The sequence below is a fragment of the Apteryx rowi genome, unplaced genomic scaffold (assembly GCF_003343035.1).
Source record: "Apteryx rowi isolate R43461 unplaced genomic scaffold, aptRow1 scaffold_19, whole genome shotgun sequence".
NCBI classification, from domain to species: Eukaryota; Metazoa; Chordata; class Aves; order Apterygiformes; family Apterygidae; genus Apteryx; species Apteryx rowi.
This window is the reverse complement of record NW_020448196.1, coordinates 1538668-1551944: the sequence shown is the minus strand read 5'-3', so window position 1 is coordinate 1551944 and position 13277 is coordinate 1538668. Positions and strand designations below refer to the sequence as shown.

Here is a 13277-nt window from a genome sequence, read left to right as displayed (position 1 = left end):
CCCGGGGTTTATTTATTTCCTTCAGCGAAATAAATACTCAGGCGCGCAAAAACAAAGCGTTGCAATTCTAGACCGGAGAGAGGCTTTCAAGCAACGACTGTTCTGTGTGTGTGTGTGTGGCTTCGGCAAGAGGCTGGAGGAGAGGCTCAGAGGTGCATTTATATACAAGGGGGTCCAATTTCAGGAGAGGGAGCTGCAGGGAAGAGAAGCCATATGATAAAATTTCCTTTTGCTGCTGTGGGCTTTTTTTTTTTCACACTTCTTTTGTAGGAAGGACATTTTTATTAGTTTTCTGTTGTGTGTAAATAAATATGTTTTCAAGGTGAAGAGGGTTTAGATGTGTAGGCTCCTTGGTCGTTTTTGAAGTGAACCTGGAAAGTGGGAAGTAAAAATGTGTTCAGTTTGCACTGAAACATTACTGTAAAATGTCTAACTGTTAAAAGGGATGAGAAGTAGAACGATAATAGTAATTTTTAAATGGTCTCTTGCTAATCTGAGAAAACCGGGGTAGGCAGATAAAAGTCCTAAAAGGCAAAAGAGAAATACATACTCAATCACAAAGAGGACATGATGCAGCCATGTTTGGCAGCATGATGGTGGAGCATGGAGCAAAACCTATTATCGAGGGCTTGTAATAACGGATTGGAAACTGTGCACGTGGCCAATAAATGAGGGAGGGGTGTTAAAATTCTTTGGACAAATCTGTGATTTGGGGGAAAGGGGGAAACGGAAATAGTGTTTTGAATGGGGAAGTCAAAAATGAGTGATGGAGTGTCATCTGGATTGCAAGGTACTGCAGGTTTTCAGTCCTGTATTCAGGTATTTATAACTGGTATTCAGTGCAATTTAAGATGTAAACACATTTAAGCTTCTAAACTGTCTCAGTATAAAAATGGTTATTTTAGGTGTGCTAATTGCTGTCTTTCATGGATGTGTTACTGGTCTGTTCTGACAAAGAGTTAAGTAGGCATCCCAATTTGATGTGACATTGTACTCATGTTGTAGCTAGAGTTGGTGAGAACTGGACAGTAAATTAAGGAGCAAATCCTGTATGTTCCAGAGAAAGAGAGATGATATAGATTGTTACAATATTGCAGTGATGCTACATTGATTCATCAGTGTTTAAACACCTCTACACACCTCTACTGCATGGAAATTTTTATGGGAAAATCTGCTGTTGCCTCCTTTTTCTGTATCTTGGTTGTTTGGAAGGGGGCAGATTAAATAATCTAAATGGAATTAAAGTAATGAGTATGAGTTCTTATAATGCTTTTTAATAGAAAAATAAGTTCTGAATTCTTAAAAAGGACTTAAAAGTTATTTTTACATTCTTAAGAGTGTGCAAACAATACTGAAATGGTTTTGCACAAGAACAAATGGGCAGAGTAGTGCTTATAAATAGACATTTCTATTCTATGTAATCTATGCAGGTGTCTCTGCAGTCATATATTTGTATTCTGTAACAGTTATGAACTGCTTTTGTAACAGTTTCTTTTTTCAGAGGTTTTGTTGGTGAAATACTGCCTTTGGTGTCTTCAGCAGAACCAAAATGCCGTTGTTCATGTCTTCAATGTACTTTGAAAAGTGTAGCAGGTTACCAGGGAAAAGGATTGAGCATCCAGATTGAGTGATTCTAGATGCAAAATTGGTAAGAGTTGCATTATTTTAAATTGGGCAGAGCTTCAAAAATCTGTCGGTTTCCAGTGCTTTGGGTATCTAGGCCAAAGTACTGATTTCTCTCTCCATATTCTCCCCTTCACAGGGAAAGAAACCACACAGACAACCTCTATTTAATATATACCACTGCTGTTCATTAATGATAGTGCTCTTTAAACAAAATTAAGTTTATATTTACCTTAAAACTTATTTAAGTAGTCAGGGAATGGACATTTAAAAGCAGGAATTGTAAAGGACAAATACTTATTTTATGATGTTACAGGTATGTGATTTTATGCAACCATTTGATGGATTGAAAGTTGAGGTAGTAACAAGTGTTTCCAACTGTAGTTTAGAAACTTGAAATCTACTGGAAAGGTGAGCATTGCTTGTGCTGGTCTACCAGACTGGATACATGTTTGTGGTTCACCCCTTTAAAGTTAACAAAGGAAACGTAAAATCGAGCTTGTTCTTTAAAGCGTATAGAATGTTAATGCACATGGATCTATGTAGAATTTCTGCTCCTTCCTGCAAAAAAAGCTGATTGCTGAAAGCCTAACACTTCAGAAGAAATAAAATCTCTTCAGCAATACGTAAGCTATTCCCAAGACAGATCTTTAGCTGTGTGCTATGATGTGAGCATATTCTGTTCCTCTGCTTTGCAAATCTGAAGTTCCTATAGAGATTTTACTTGAATCACAACTTCCATTCTGAGTTTCGTCTGAGGATTAGCCCTGTGAGTGTAAATGGACCCAAACCACTAAATGTATTAGAGATACTGTTGCTGCACTTATATCCAGTATCAGGTTAAATGCTCAGGATAATGAGATCATCCGGGGCCTCCAAGCAATCCAGTGTTACAGAGCAAAACCTGAAGGTCTCATGTAACCGTCTGTTTGCGAGGTTACTGTATGTAAGTGTGTAAGGGTTGTACAGGATAGCAGTGGCTGCTCTGTGTGCTACGCTGTTTGTGCAGTCTGCCTAGCCCCTGCAAAAGTCTCTCTGCCTACTGTACTTGAAACCTGCTGGAGGGGAAGGGTGGTGAGTGAAGAACAAAGTACAGTCATAGGACCCACCCGCTTTGTTTTTCACCCCAGTTCAAGAGTAGCTGTCAGCTGTAGGGGCTAACGGGTAGGATATCATAGGTACTTATTTCATATTTGATTCTTGAAATTGGTAATAATATGCTGCTTGAAACTGATTGTTTTCTAAATGCTTCTATTAATGTAAGTGGTAGGTAAAGATTATGTATACCACTATACAGACCCCACTCATAACTTCAGTTAACTATTCTTTTGGGACAAGAGGCTATAGAAGCATCTCCTTGACCTGTTCCTCCATTAGGTAATGAGGAAAAACATGGGTATGAGTATGACACATCCAACTGTTCTGACTGGTCCTTCAGCTAGTAAAACATTAGTATGTTTTCACGGACTTCCTACCAGTATCCTTTAGTGTGGGATCAAGCCCTTGAATAGTAAGTGGTAGGAACTGCATGGCAAACTAAGCTGAAACTAACCTCAGCACTTCAGTCCTTGTCTCTTGAATGGAAAAGGCTGTGGCTGTGTAGTTGGTATATTGAAGGGAATGAGCTTTCTTGGTGATGACTTTTGGTACTTCGTGTAGTTTGAGGGAGCCACATATAAATTTGTGGTTAAGTGGTCCTTCTTTCTCTGTGGAAAAACTCTTGCTCTCCAGAACACTATCCCACAGCATTACAGGTGCAGTCAGTAAAGTGATTACATGTGGGGAGATTCATCTTTTTGTTATAAATGTTTCAGAGGTGCAGATGCTGTGGGATTTTTTGTTTGTTTTGTTTTTTTAACTCTGAATGTGAAGAAGAGGTCAAGAGTTTGGGGGACGGGACGGGACATGATTTAATCAAAATCTCCTTTGAGCTTTGTAAAAGGCTGGATGCCTGCTACCAGCTGTCCTTTCAACCAGTTTAGAAGGTGAGTATTCTGTATTTGCAAAGGACTTAATCTGCCACCTTAAGCAAAGGGCACAGCTGGCTAGCTCTTCACATGACTGATATTTTGAAGGCTGTGTCTTGTGTTTGTAGAGTGTTCAGAGACGCTTTATTATGAAAAATGCAATTTGTGGGTATGTTTATATTGTTATATGAAGTTCACTTCCATTTATAAATGTGAGTTGTTTCTAAACCGTGAAAAGTTTAGAGAGTATTTTCAGTGTTAGTAATTTCTTAATTCACAGTATTAAAACGAATGGGATTCTTGTAGACCATGTTCTGTTAACTATGCGCTCATTGTCAGACAATGAAACATTGGTGCAACTGAGAACTTGAAGGCCCACTTCCTATCTTAACTGGTATTGTTTCCTCTTTCAGTACTTACGTCTCTATTTCATCAACAGAATTTGCCTTTAAGCAGCTGTAATCATAAATTTCCTAAATTTGCTTGAATGTACTGTTGTTCTTTAATAATACTTAAAATGTATGGGTATTACATATAGTGATGATTCACATTCTGAACTGTCTGGAGTACATAGGTGGTTTTGACCTTGATGGTATTGCATAGTGTTGTTATCTGGGCACTGTAGTCAAAAGTGATCTTCAAGGAAAGCTGCTCTTGTCAGCTTGTTCCCTCTAAGAAGATCTGCAGAGCTGGATCTAGGTTTGATGTATTGATTCTTTTCTTAAGCCAACATCTACTTTTATTGTATGCACCACTGTAGTTCATTACATCAAATTAAATCTTTGTTCCGTGTTCTCCCCCTGACGCACACACTCACATAGACGCACATACATGCAATTCTTGTTTTAGGATGTTATCTGTTGCACTCCATGAGTGAAAGGAGAAGAAACTGATTTCTGATGGGACAAGGACACAGATTAGAAGTATTCAATTTTGTATGCTGAATCACAGCTTAACTCTGATTATAAGTGGTGAGAGGGTTTTCTTTATATAAGGTGGTGGGCCTAATCTTGAAAAGATGATTGGATGAACTGTTTGCTATCTAGAAAATCCTCTTCTAAGTGGTGTCAAATGCTCTTCGAAAAAGTGAGTTTTATTACAAATTGTCTCTAAATTGTTACAACTTATTTGGCATCATTCAGACAAGTCTTAGAGGCAGAATTTTGCATCCCTGACTCCTTTCCCTCTGCATTTGATAGAATCTTGTTTTCTACTTAGTAACATGTTAAAATTTTTGTGTGTTTCAAAGGGGTTATAGTTTCACCCACAAAAGTATACTCCCAGAGTAAGGTACCCGAAAAACAAATACAGTGAGAGGTTGAAAAAAATGGAGGCCAGGATTAAATGCATCATATTTATAGTTTTGTCTTTCTTGTTTATTCTAAGGCCCTTTGTAAAAGTCATATACAGAATGCCAGAGATGTGTACTTCAAAGCAAAATAAACTTTTCATTAGCTAAGTACTCTGCGTAGTTATTTGGACAGTTTTGAGGTGACAAAAATGTCTGACACTAACATCTTGCTCTTATTCTGCAGTGGATCACACACTGTTTTAAGTGGTCAACCAGTATAAGCACATTACTACTGAGTGAGAGTATATTATTTATAGAAATGATGAATCATTATACAGTATCTTAATTCTGCAGTGCACACCTTCATGTATTTGCCCAGCTCAGGGTGGTATTTCAGGCTGTAGCATCTAGTATCTATGTATGTTTTAGAATTTAAGCTAAGGAAAAGGACTATGACAGCATTAAAGCAGTTGATTTTTAAAATTAAAAAAAAAAGACCTATTGTGTGGAAAACTGCCCTGCTGCTCTTAGAAGTGGGAGCTGGGCTGTAAGAGAACCAGGTTATGTGTGTGAGTCCCCTGGATACACCCCCTTGGTAATTCCAGACCCTGAGTAGAAAGATTCCCTTCTTGTTTCTAAAGGAGTTGCTGTGTCTTTAATGCATGAATGTCTGAGCAATTTCATTTACCAGTTTGCTTTGCTTTTAAGAAAGAGGATTTCTATAATACTGTCACTGGCCTATTCTTGTATTTTCTACCTATTCATTAAAGAACAGGGGATTTACGATCTTTCAGCATGAGTCAAGACTGCAGAATACTTTTTTTCCCTTTTCAGTCTCAAACTCTTCCCGTTTGTATTGTGGCTGCCCAAGATCCCCCACTTTTGTGAACCATGTGGGAAGGCAGTCAAACATGAGATGATGTTTTTTTGGACTCTTTGCAGGTCGTTAGTGTTACTCACGTTGTGAAACATTCTTTTAAAGCAGAATTTCAAAAGCCACACTCCACATGAAGAGCAGCCATTTCTGCTCTGTAGCTTAACAACCTGCTTTACATTATTGTCTTGGTTGATTGCTGGAAAGGTAACCTGATAATGAATTTTTGGAAATTCACTTTCAACCTGTTTGAAATAATGTTTGTCAGATTGGTTATACATTGTATCTAATTCAGCTATCAATCCAACCCTCTGTTGAGAGTTTTCTTAGCATTCATATAAATATTTTAAAGTAACTTCCCCCTTGAAACAGTCTTTTGCTTTTCAGATGAAATTTCTCCTCCTTCCTCCCTCAGAAACTCTGCTTTCCTATTTTGTACGTTAATTTTTTACAGTGAAGTAGTTAAATTGGCAAAAGTAAAGGAGCTGTTGTCTCTCAACATATTGCAATCGTTATTTTCAAACAATGGTTTTGGCTCTAAAGTGCAAAAAGAGAAATAGTACTATGTATGTTGTGCCTATATGCTGTACATGTATATGTAGTGTATGACAGGATTAGTCTTTCTGCTTCTCAAGCAGGTACATTAGGGGCGATTTGGAACCTTTTGGGATTTTGCATGAGTGCTTTTTCTCGGTGTTGTTTGGATAGTCTTATTCACCTAGTTGATATCTTCTTTCGATTAAGTTTATTAAGAATGATTTGTTGGTATTTTTCAAAGGTTTCTCTTTGGGTCCAGCAATGAAAAAATCTAGGTGGGAGTTCTAGATTATTTACAATATGGAGTGGTATAGTTAAAATGGTCATCCAGACAGTCCATAATCTTGAGGAAATGCTGTAGTGGATTATTACTATTGTTGCTGAAATGACACGGAGGGGGTTGTATTAAATGTGTGTCATTTGGACATCTCTACTTAGTATTTGTCAAGTGTTTCTGCTTTGTAACTAAAAAGAAAGTTTTAAAGCATAAGAATTTACATGATAGGAATGTAAAAGAGTTCTTTCCAGCGTTTCCATACTGTATTAAGGTTAAATTCTGCCATTGCTTAATAGTGGTGCAGGCATGAGTGCTGCTAATAGCATTAATATATCTGAATGGGAAAGGTGGTTTGTAGTGTTTACACTTGCTCCTCTCTGAGCAACAGGTACAGTTTCTCTGATATAAATTATTCATTTTATAATTTGAAAATTTTACTTGCTTTGCACTGGGTCTGCGGATATACAGATAAGAGTACTATCTATATGACAGGAGAATGATAGTCGTCTTAGAGATACTTTTTATTAATTGAACTCTTGGATATTTTGTTGCTCAGCTCCCATCAACTCTGAGAAATAGCTTATTGAGTGCCTTGGACAGTTTTCTCAGTCTCAGCCTGTATTCTAGACAGAGCTGGTAGTTCTACTTATGAAGGTCATTTAACACTTTCTGTTGAAGTTTTCTATTTTATACAGCTTAAAATTTTTTCCAAGTTGGAGTGCTCAGGCTACAGTTTTCCTTTTTCTGTGCATGCCTTACGTCTTTTGCGTTTCAGTTAGTCAGGATTATTCAGTTGTTATCAAGAACAGTGTCTTGCACACACTAAATGCTTATGCGTCTCTTCTTGGAAAGCTGTAGCGCTCCCATTGATTGGAGCAAGGTTTTGAAATTTGGCAGGCAATGGCTCTTGAACAGGGTTATGCCTTTTGCCATTCCTGAGAAAATCTGCCCAAATTAGGCAAACTTGTAAGCCTTTGGAAAAATACCACTTTGCACGTACTCAGTGGAGATGTTAGTGCTGAAATCCTCAGAGGTTCCAGTGTGTGCTAAGTACATTTTGGCCTTGGAGGTTTTTGTGTGGGACCAGGCTATGTAGTCACCCAGAGAGTAATTGAACATGATTCAGTCCAGTCCTTGCAAGAGTGAAGCCAGACTTTTCATATAATGGCTGCTCGAGGCCAGGGTGGAGTCTGGCAACTCTTGTGCTCTCACAGACGACTTTACTGGCACCCAGCTGTGTGGAGGAGGAAGCTGGTTAGAGCACATTGGCACAGAAGTAGGACTGAGGCTATGTAAAGGAGGAATAGTGTGGGTCAGAGAGTTGGGAGAAAGTGGACTACAAGGGAGAAGAAGAGGGGGTCAAAAGCACAGCTGCACTGAGTCATGCTAAAGGTCCATCTGGCCAATTATGCTTCTGTGTCAGTGGCCAACAAGGGAAGAGTGTAGGAACTGAGCAAACTAGGAGCGGTTCTTCTCCTGTTAGGTGTACCCAAAGGTGACAAACTGGGGAGGAGGTGCTAGGAGCAGATAGGGAACTAGCTGATTCAGGAGTCTGAACGTGGTGGGGAAGGAGGAGTAGAGCTCAGACTAGAATCTAGTTTCAGAGACGTGGAGCTGGTTGTCTAGAATCCATTCCTGAGATTGGAGCGACGTGCCAGGAATGATCGGAGTGGGGGGTCATTTGAGGAGAGACAACTGGCATTGGCAAGGGATATGGTCCTGATAGTGAACTCAGGGAGGATGAGAGAACTGGGACTAACTGAGCAAAGGAAATTGTGGAAATGAGTTCAGGAAGAGAAAGGGAGTTTAGGCCCAAAAGTCAGGGAACCAGTAATGAAGAGACAGCATAGCTGGAAGTATGTGGGGAGAGTGGGATTGGGTTCTGGGTAGGGCAGAAGAGTTAGGTGAGATTGTGACTTGCTGGCAGACAGGATGTGCAATAGGGTTAGGGCATTCGGAGTGCCAAGTCAAGAATACGATGGGATCAGGAGGCAGTGCAATGGGTGCACAAGAGGAAGGAAGTGTGGGGCAAAGGATGAAGATTAGATAAGAAACAGAAGAGACAAGTAGTGAAGGGACTTAGCTGTCCTTTTGCATGCTTGGCTTTGTAGCCTATTTTTATGCAGCTCTCTCTCTCTGTAATATTTAAGTAGAGTTGATTTACTGGTTTGAATGTATGCACATTGATTTCTGTGGTTGCAATTTGCATCTTTACTCGCTGTGGAAGAGTATTGGACCAAATCCCAAAATGAGAACTTTATCCAGCAGCATGTGCACTGCTGTTTTACATCCACTCATTCTATGCACAAAGCTTTGAGGAACTGTCTAGCAAATAGATTTAAAATACACTTAGATAGAAAACATAATTCAGAGTGAAAAATATTCATATGCAAAAAAGCTGCTTTAACACATTTATCTTTTATTTATAAAAAGAAAAAAAATGATTGGCATGCAGCAGCGAGTGAATGAAGGTGTGTGTTTTATCAAACAAAAGTTAAATGAGGAAGGGAAATATTTCATACCCTCATGAGGGCTGTTGATTTGTCACATTTGGGGCTTATAGGAGTGGCATTCATTAAAGAATGTGTAACTAAGATTTTGCTGTAGTGAAAGGAAAACTGGCAGTGGGTGAACCAAGAGCTGTGATACAGCACTGCATATATGTCTTTTCACCTATCCTGCCTGTCTCTTGCAACTATAACAGTCTGAGATATTCTTGCCCATGTGTTGTTATGGGAAAGGCCTAAAGAGAAGGGTTAGAGGAAAGGGCTTTGTGTATGCTGGTCAACAACCTTTACTTCCTTACAGCTCTGTTTAAAGTGAGACACATTTGTGTTTCACAGAAAGTACTTTCTGGCATATGGTCTTAACTTATCATTATAGCTGAGAAACTCTGTAGCAAAGCTTTACTTCAGTTTTTGGTGTGTGAAAAATTTAAGCAAACTCTTCAGTAGTGCATATATTGGTTGATGATTTCACTGCTGCTTTGCTCAAAGCTGCTGTCATCAGCTGGTCAAGAAGGCTACAAAAGATCCTCTTGGAGAACAGTCTACTCACAATGATCCTGCCATTCAACATGTAGAGAAGAGATTACTGTTGCATGCTTTACCTGAAAACCAAAATCATAAGCTGGGCAAATGCACCAGTCTATCCTTTAGGTAATGAGAGTGCATATCACATGATATGTATGACTTGGTTCCTATTTAAATCAGTGCCCCAGGGATTTACAGCCTTATTTTTGGAATGGGGGGATAAGCTTGGAACCTAGCTATTTAAAGACAAAATAATGTTCCTGCGCCTGTGTGGCTGCGTGAAGCTTGTGAGATGCAAAGTAGTAGCCCAGCAAACAATCCTGGAAGGGCAGAAGCATTCATCCATTCCTGGTACAGCACAGTAGGAATTACGAGCACCAACTATGCCTCGTCTGCATGACCCTGGACTATTTTCCTTTTCCCATTCTGGCTTTTGCTCTGATTTTTGTCTGCCTTATCCTAATACTTCTCTTATGTATAAAATTGTTGAAATGTCTTTTCTAGAGGTTCAGTATAATTGGTATGAAACTATTTTTGAAATAGGAAAGTTGTACTGGTTGGAAGAAGACAATTTTCTGCAAGAGGTATGCTGTTGTGAAACACATGCACCTAATTTGGGCATTTTTGGAGAGTGGTTCTGAGTATTTGTTGATGATCCTTGAAGATACTTTGTCCTAAATAGAAAGCTCAGATGTAGTGACAACATGTAATATTTGTAGGAGTCTGTCAAATTGTTCTGGCTAACAAGCCTTGTCTGCGCTATGCTTTACAATATAAAATATTTTATTTGGTTATTAGCAGCTCAGTTGAAATACTTGATGGTTAGGAACAATGTGACAAAGTAGTGCATTCCGTTCACACAAAGATCAAAAGACTTTTTTGTGATGTACTTTTTTTATGCATATGGGCATAGAAATTTACATTGACTTGAATGTCAAATCTGGTGTTGGCTTGGTGTAATGGTATCTTTGTGGTTTGTTTGTGGGTTAACCTCTGGGAACAAAAAAGCCTGGAATATTGACAGGGTAGTAAAAAGCTTGAGAAGAATCCATGCTTCTGGAAGAGTTGAGCAAGTTAAAAAATCAAAGAAGGGGAAATTCAGAATGATATTTTAAAATTAGAATACAAGAATTAAGTGCTTTTTTTTTTTTCTTTGTTCATTATAATGTGCTCTGTTTGGAAGTTGCTGGTCAGTGGAGCAACATGGATTTCCCTCTGGGGGCAAGTCATTCATCTAACCTTCTCAGCTGGGAGTGGGACTGATTCCTTAATCAGAATAGCAACAATCCATCCTGAAGCTTCCTTAAGGTATTAGGGTTAAATTAAACAGTCTGGGACTAGTGTGTAAGCCCTAATGCACTTTGAGAGGCTTTCCCAGATATGGAGAATTTTAAAAATAGTCAGAAAATGAACCCAAAACAAAGAAAAAAGCCATAGGCACAAATCACCCTTACAGAAGAGGACTAATACATCTTCTTTGTGTGTTGCAGTGCTTAATGCTCAGATTCTCTAAGGGAAGAAAAGAAGATATGTATGAACTACATAGTTCTATTCATGGCATTGCATTAATAACTTGTTTTCCATCCTTTGTATGTGTGTTCCATTTCCAAAAATAGGTAGGGACACAAATACTAAATTTGCAGAATTAAGCTTCTTGAAAAGCCAGGAAATACACCTTTTTTACAACAGTTGCTACTGTGGAAGTCGAGGCTCCTACGCATATTGTATTATGGCTTAATTTTGCAAAATTTTAAGGTTGTGTCTGCTTGTGTGCATTTAGAGTCTACAATTACAGATGAGTCTCTTGAGGATAAAAATGTCATAGTTGCATGCAGCTTTTTTGGAAATCCTTTCATTAACTTTTCAATGAGGAATGAAACAGTATGGCTGAGTTGCATATGAGCACTTAATATACAGAATACAAGAATTAACTATAATATTCAAGTAGTCTTATTGGATATGCTTACTGATCATTATGACTATCATTCATATACAGGAGTACTCAAAAAAAAAAAAAAAAAAAAGGGGAGGGTGACTGTGTGCCATTTATTCTGTCTTGCTCTTTGGTCTTAACCACTTTGCCTCATTCCACCTCAGTCTGCACAAACCAGGTAAGCAGTATTTTTCCATCTTACAGCATATTGGGATTCTTTCCATAAAAGAACAATATATCCAAAAAGCCTGAGGACTTTATGAAAGTTGAAATAGTTGAGGGTGACTCTTTATTAATAGTGTTTGTGAAGACATACTTAATGTCCCTCATGGAAATTGGCAGATGCTTCACCTTGAAGAAATATGTACGTGCTTGTCTTCTATTGACCTCTGGTTTTGGAGGTGCCTCTGCTAAAGTATTGTAACATAATAAACTTCCTTGGCTCTACAGGTTCACAGCCCACCAGTTTATGGTGGGTGAAATTCCAGCCATATAGGGCTGGAACTCAGTCAAAACTTTGTTTTAGGGAGAGATAGGTTTAAACTTTAGTGTTTGTGGAAAAATAGGCTCTTTACTTTCCCTTTCTTGGCTGACGGCAATAGCAGTTTCAAGTCAACCTTTGGACCAGATGTATAGGTTTCCAAAGACTATTTTAAGTGGCAGGTTCTGTCACTATGGCAGTTTGAGAGCACTGAATGGACCTCATTGTCCTTGCTGTGGGAGGGGATGCTCTTGTCAAGTTATGAGAAATTCCCTTTCTTTCCCTTGCCCTCTGTATACGTAGGTAAACATGCGTTTGTTTTCTTCTTTTTCCTCTCCCTTGTATCAGTCTGGTTCAGGGGGCAAGCTTTCTTTCTCTGCTTGGCAGATAAAGCATCTGGTAGATTCAAGTCAATATCCTCTTTCATATTTTTTGGATGACACAACTGTTCATCAAGCAAATGGTCTGTCTCTCGGTTATAAAATAGTTGGGGAGTCATGGGACATTCAGGGAACTGTGCCTAGATGCTCTGGTTGCTGTATGAAGATCAGTAACTCTAATCCATGCAAGGCAAAGGATGGACAGGAGATTCCAGTTTATTCTTCTTCAAACAAGGACTTTTTTTCTGTGTTCAGAGTGCTCTTTAATCCAACAAAGTTGCAGCAAAATGTAGTGGATGAAAACTGAAGTAAGTGAAGCACAGATAAGAGGAAGAGTGAAAGGAGAAGAGGAAGAAGGCAGAGTCACTTTTTTTTTTAATAGTGAGTTGAAATGGATTACCAAGGAACTGATAGACTTTCCATCACAGAACATCTGTATTTCAAGGTTGGATTCTCTAGGTCTACCATAAGCTTTGGAGATCTTTGAGCCTGTTGTGCCACAAGTCACATGGATTTGCTGTAGCTGTCACCCTTTGGTTATGGGCTTTTCCTTTCACCAAGCTTACAAATATCAAAGTTGCCATCGGTCAGTGGTCCTGCAGAGGAGTTTAATCTGCAAATGACTGCTTTGAATGGCTGGTGCTAAATGCTTGTGATAGTGACTCGATTCATTTTGCCTAGGTTAGATGCTCTTATTTCTTGAAATGGCTTTCAGGTAAGCATTTCTGAGATGAACGTTTTGAAGATTTACGTTTTATGTCTTGTATGTTTATGTCTTGGAACATTTGATTTTAAAATTGGCAAACCATGTATTTTTCTTCAACCTAAACAGAAAAGCACAATGGAATAGGAATGATAAAGGTGGAAAGAAGCAGTCAAAGA

The 13277-nt window shown here is 38.7% G+C and overlaps 1 protein-coding gene across 1 annotated transcript in view; it reads left to right on the top strand.

The window, feature by feature from the left end:
- The window catches only part of FNBP1 (formin binding protein 1), a 116696-nt gene that overhangs the window by 4950 nt on the left and 98469 nt on the right, over window positions 1-13277 (top strand). The gene's annotated exons all lie outside the window — the stretch shown is intronic.